The sequence below is a fragment of the Scylla paramamosain genome, chromosome 4 (genome assembly GCF_035594125.1).
Source record: "Scylla paramamosain isolate STU-SP2022 chromosome 4, ASM3559412v1, whole genome shotgun sequence".
Classification (NCBI taxonomy): domain Eukaryota; kingdom Metazoa; phylum Arthropoda; class Malacostraca; order Decapoda; family Portunidae; genus Scylla; species Scylla paramamosain.
In genome coordinates this window covers 1,236,741-1,242,500 of record NC_087154.1, presented here as the reverse complement: position 1 = coordinate 1,242,500, position 5,760 = coordinate 1,236,741, and the positions used below count along the sequence as shown (strand labels likewise).

At 39.9% G+C, this 5,760-nt stretch overlaps 1 protein-coding gene across 1 annotated transcript in view; it reads right to left on the bottom strand.

The window, feature by feature from the left end:
• Nucleotides 1-5,086, bottom strand: part of LOC135097207 (uncharacterized) — a 7,161-nt gene extending 2,075 nt beyond the window's left edge. The window contains exons 1-3 of the mRNA XM_063998985.1: nt 4,847-5,086; nt 247-408; nt 1-97 (exon numbers count right to left, since the gene is read on the bottom strand). The exon at nt 1-97 is cut by the window's left edge and continues 106 nt beyond it. The gene's annotated coding sequence lies outside the window, so the exon portion shown is untranslated. The remainder of the gene's footprint in view (nt 98-246; nt 409-4,846) is intronic.
• Nucleotides 5,087-5,760: the final 674 nt, after the last annotated feature.

The window sequence follows — 5,760 nt, the reverse complement described above, 5'->3', positions numbered from 1 at the left end:
GAGGGAATCACCAATACCACATGACACTAGTTGTGAGACACCACTCACATTTTCCTTCTTCTTCTTCCGTAGGTGCTTTTATCCATCCACTCTTACACTGGAAATAAATGAATAAATAGTTCTCATTTGTAGATGTATGCCCCTTAGCTCTATCTTACAGTGTTTAACATGTATTCTGCATGATGGCAGGAGCAGTTGAGGGAAATGTGTTTACGAATATCGCTCTTGAAGTGAAAATCACTTTACTTGAATGTTCCTATCGATGACGATGTAGGCTTGTTTGAGTGTCGTCCGCAGCACTCCTAGAGGTGGAGTTCAGAGTCCTGCACCACGCACTCAACGATCTCCTGATGCTGTTGTTGGTGTCAATGATAACCTGCGCTGCAACACCACGTCTCCCGTATCTTCCTGAAATATGTAACATAGTGCTGTTTTTAAATTAGGTAATTTCCTTGAGTTGATATTAGTAACCTTGTCTTTTCCACACATATGACATACAACCTTCTAATGAACACCAAATCAGGATACCATCATTATCAATACTAGTATTAATGATGCATGTTATTTTAAGAATGTTATTACAACGATTAATTCTATTTAGACGACAATTTGCTATGGTGTTCTCTTTCACTAGCCTCCTCTTCCGTACACGACGTATCAGTAAACCATATTCTGCAACGCAATGCATTAATGAGGTTGCAAAAGGTGTCCTCTTTGAAATGGCGAGGAAAAAGCTAGATTGGTTGAGTGGCAAGGCCCACGATTGCTTTATATGTATCTATTTATTTATTTGCTTCTTCTTCTTCTCATTATCATTATTATTATTATTATTATCATTATTATTATTATTATCATTATTATTGTTATTATTATTATTATTATTATTATTATTATTATTATTATTATTATTATTATTAGTAGTAGTAGTAGTAGTAGTAGTAGTAGTAGTAGTAGTAATAGAAGTAGTAGTAATAGTAGCAGTGTGTGTGTATAAGTAATAATTACTGACTCGTAGCAAGTCTAGTACACACACACACACACACACACACACACACACACACACACACACACACATATATATATATATATATATATATATATATATATATATATATATATATATATATATATATATATATATATATATATATATATATATATATATATATTTTTTTTTTTTTTTTATGTAGGAAGGATACTGGCCAAGGGCAACAAAAATCTAATAAAAAAAATGCCCACTGAAATGCCAGTCCCATAAAAGGGTCAAAACAGTGGTCAAAAATTGGTGGATAAGTGTCTTGAAACCTCCCTCTTGAAGGAATTCAAGTCGTAGGAAGGTGGAAATACAGAAGCAGGCAGGGAGTTCCAGAGTTTATCAGAGAAAGGGATGAATGATTGAGAATACTGGTTAACTCTTGCGTTAGAGAGGTGGACAGAATAAGGGTGAGAGAAAGAAGAAAGTCTTGTGCAGCGAGGCCGTGGGAGGAGGGGAGGCACGCAGTTAGCAAGATCAAAAGAGCAGTTAGCATGAAAATCGCGGTAGAAGACAGCTAGAGATGCAACATTACGACGGTGAGAGAGAGGCTGAAGACAGTCAGTTAGAGGAGAGGAGTTGATGAGACGAAAAGCTTTTGATTCCACCCTGTCTAGAAGAGCAGTATGAGTGGAACCACCCCAGACATGTGAAGCATACACCATACATGGACGGGTAAGGCCCTTGTACCGAGTTAGCAGCTGGGTGGGAGTGAGAAAAACTGGCGGAGACGTCTCAGAACGCCTAACTTCATAGAAGCTGTTTCAGCTAGTGATGAGATGTGAAGTTTCCAGTTCAGATCATAAGTAAAGGACAGACCGAGGATGTTCAGTGTAGAAGAGGGGGAGAGTTGAGTGTCATTGAAGAAGAGGGGATAGTTGTCTGGAAGGTTCTGTCGAGTTGATAGATGAAGGAATTAAGTTTTTTGAGGCATTGAACAATACCAAGTTTGCTCTGCCCCAATCAGAAATTTTAGAAAGATCAGAAGTCAAGCGTTCTGTGGCTTCCCTGCGTGAAATGTTTATCTCCTCAAGGGTTGGACGTCTATGAAAAGACGTGGAAAAGTGCAGGGTGGTATCATCAGCGTAGGAGTGGATAGGACAAGAAGTTTGGTTTAGAAGATCATTAATGAATAATAAGAAGAGAGTGGGTGACAGGACAGAAGCCTGAGGAACACCACTGTTAATAGATTTAGGAGAAGAACAGTGACTGTCTACCACAGGAGCAATAGAACTGTCAGAAAGGAAACTTGAGATGAAGTTACAGAGAGAAGGATAGAAGCCGTAGGAGGGTAGTTTGGAAATCAAAGCTTTACTCGTATGCCAGACTCTATCAAAAGCTTTTGATAAGTCCAAGGCAACAGCAAAAGTTTCACCAAAATCTCTAAAATAGGATGACCAAGACTCAGTAAGGAAAGTCAGAAGATCACCAGTAGAGCGGCCTTGACGGAACCCATACTGGCGATCAGATAGAAGGTTGTGAAGTGATAGATGTTTAAGAATCTTCCTGTTGAGGATAGATTCAAAAACTTTAGATAGGCAGGAAATTAAAGCAATAGGATGGTAGTTTGAGGGATTAGAACTGTCACCCTTTTTAGGAACAGACTGAATGTAGGCAAACTTCCAGCAAGAAGGAAAGGTAGATGTTGAAAGACAGAGCTGAAAGAGTTTGACTAGGCAAGGTGCAAGCACTGAGTCACAGTTTCGGAGAACAATAGGAGGAACCCCATCAGGTCCATAAACCTTCCGAGGGTTTAGGCCAGCAAGGGCATGGAAAACATCATTGCGAAGAACTTTAATAGATAGCATGAAGTAGTCAGAGGGTGGAGGAGAGGGAGGAACAAGCCCAGAATCGTCCAAGGTAGAGTTTTTAGCAAAGGTTTGAGCGAAGAGTTCAGCTTTAGAAATAGATGTGATAGCAGTGGTGCCATCTGGTTGAAATAAAGGAGGGAATAAAGAAGAAGCTAAGTTATTGGAGATATTTTTGGCTAGATGCCAGAAGTCACGAGGGGAGTTAGATCTTGAAAAGTTTTGACACTTTCTGTTAATGAAGGAGTTTTGGCTAGTTGGAGAACAGACTTGGCATGGTTCCGGGCAGAAATATAAAGTGCATGAGATTCTAGTGATGGAAGGCTTAAGTACTTTTTGTGGGCCACCTCTCTATCATGTATAGCACGAGAACAAGCTGTGTTAAACCAAGGTTTGGAAGGTTTAGGTCGAGAAAAGAGTGAGGAATGTACGTCTCCATGCCAGACACTATCACTTCTGTTATGCGCTCAACACACAAAGACGGGTCTCTGACACGGAAACAGTAGTCATTCTAAGGAAAATCAGCAAAATACCTCCTCAGGTCCCTCCAACTAGCAGAGGCAAAACGCCAGAGACACCTTCGCTTAGGGGGATCCTGAGGAGGGATTGGAGCGATAGGACAAGATAAAGATATGAAATTGTGATCGAAGGAGCCCAACGGAGAAAGGGTGACAGCATAAGCAGAAGGATTAGAGGTCAGGAAAAAGGTCAAGAATGTTGGGCGTATCTCCAAGACGGTCAGGAATACGAGTAAGGTGTTGCACCAATTGCTCTAGATCGTGGAGGAGAGCAAAGTTGAAGGCTAGTTCACCAGGATGGTCAGTGAAGGGAGAATAAAGGCAAAGCTGGTGGTGAACATTGAAGTCTCCAAGAATGGAGATCTCTGCAAAAGGGAAGAGGGTCAGAATGTGCTCCACTTTGGAAGTTAAGTGGTCAAAGAATTTCTTATAGTCAGTGGAGTTAGGTGAGAGGTATATAGCACAGATAAATTTAGTTTGAGAGTGACTCTGTAGTCGTAGCCAGATGATGGAAAACTCGGAAGATTCAAGAGCGTGGGCACGAGAGCAGGTTAAGTCATTGCGCACATAAACGCAATGTTGCAAAAGTTAATGAAAAAAAAGTTGAGGGGGGTGTCAGGACGCTTAGGGTCGTCGACAGAAAGGCAGTCCGACCTGGGGACATTTATGGTCCCATCCCCAGATAGGGACTCCGAGGCTGGTGTAGGAGTCTCCATGATAATTTTGAAATTTTTGAGTGAAGGGTGTGTGTGTTATTAGGTGCTTGTAATTTTGTGTGGAGGAAGAGAGTTGTCTTTAGAGGGTAGGCTGTGACTGCCCCCTTGTGTTGTGAGACACAAAGGGAAACGTTCAGTGAGGTCACAGCTGGGTTTAATGATAAGTTCACAGCATCCCCTGAACAGTGCTTTAGACCTCACTGGGAATAATTATCGTTTCGGCAGGTGTCTACTGCCTCCTCCCGTGGCAGTATATATATATATATATATATATATATATATATATATATATATATATATATATATATATATATATATATATATATATATATATATATAATTGCCAATTGCAAGGATGATTGTGCTGAGTAATTCTGCACTAGAGCAAATTAAAAGCCTGTAGCAATAGTATGAGACTTGTTGGGTCGTCTGTTACTAAAAAGAGCACGGTGAGCATGACAGTAGGTGCAAGATAATGTTGAATTAAAGAAGAAAATCAAGAGTGTTTTTTTTTCTTCCTCTTTTCTCCTTTTGAATAATTGCTATCATTATTAAAGTTAATGCCTCTTTTCTTAGCAGTACTAACCTATGAAACCATTCTTTTGCTTCTATAAAAAGATAAAGTCATCACTCATTAATAAGGTAATAAATGAAAATCCTGCAACAATTTAAACATATAAGATCAAAATCACACTGAACAACAGAATAGAAAATAAAACGAAATTCAAGTGAAGACTCATTTGGTATCTACATGAATACATGAATACTTACAAGTCTTTTCCCCAAGCTGCAGGGTTTAACAGTGCTGGCCAGCCGTGTACAGTATCTGGTTCCCTACTGCTTCTACCTCTCATGCCACAGAAACGTTGTCCTCCCGAAACTTGAAAGGTGTTATGTCTTAGTCTGCATAACGGGCGTTCTGGAAGGTTCAGCTGTATTTTTCGTTGACCACCGAGCTCACGCGCCACCTCACACATTCATTTCCTTCAACGGTCTGATCTCACTTCATATCGAATCAAGATAAGAGGTGATAACAGTTAACTGATAAGGTTAGTACGATGTTGGAATATATATGAAAAGCTGTCAAAAGTCACCAGATGATTATAGTAAATGGTAAGATATCTACACTATTGATGATAACTTTTGGAGCGTCGTAAAACCTATGTTATGGCATGATTCAGGAAAGAAATTTGACTCTCTAAAGCAGACAGAGACAATGTGCTGGGATTGTTTCTATGAATTTTCTCGTTAATTTTTTAGGTTGATTTGAATATGGTTTAAAGAAACTTGAATATAGTTACCAAAAGAAACCAAATTCTACAAGTCAAAAGAAGACGAAAAAAAAAAAGATGTAGTATGCAGTCACTACTTTGTTGTTACGTTGTTATGAGGTGGTAGCGTGCCTTTAAGTATTAATAAGAGGTAAAGGTAAAGTCCGAGGGCATACGCTATAACTGCCCAGAGTCTCGTACCTCATCTCACTTCTATTGAGACTGTGGTGGGTGATGTCCCTCACCATGGGACACAGCACCTCTATGACATCAGGGTTTCCAGTTTACCTTCCATAGGGTTTTCTAGTTAACGGTCTATCACTCAATCCGGAAGAAGTATGAACAGCTGGATAAGTCGTACGCCGGATGCCCCAACAGGGCCAGGATTCGTCAAACAATTGGAGCCCACGGACT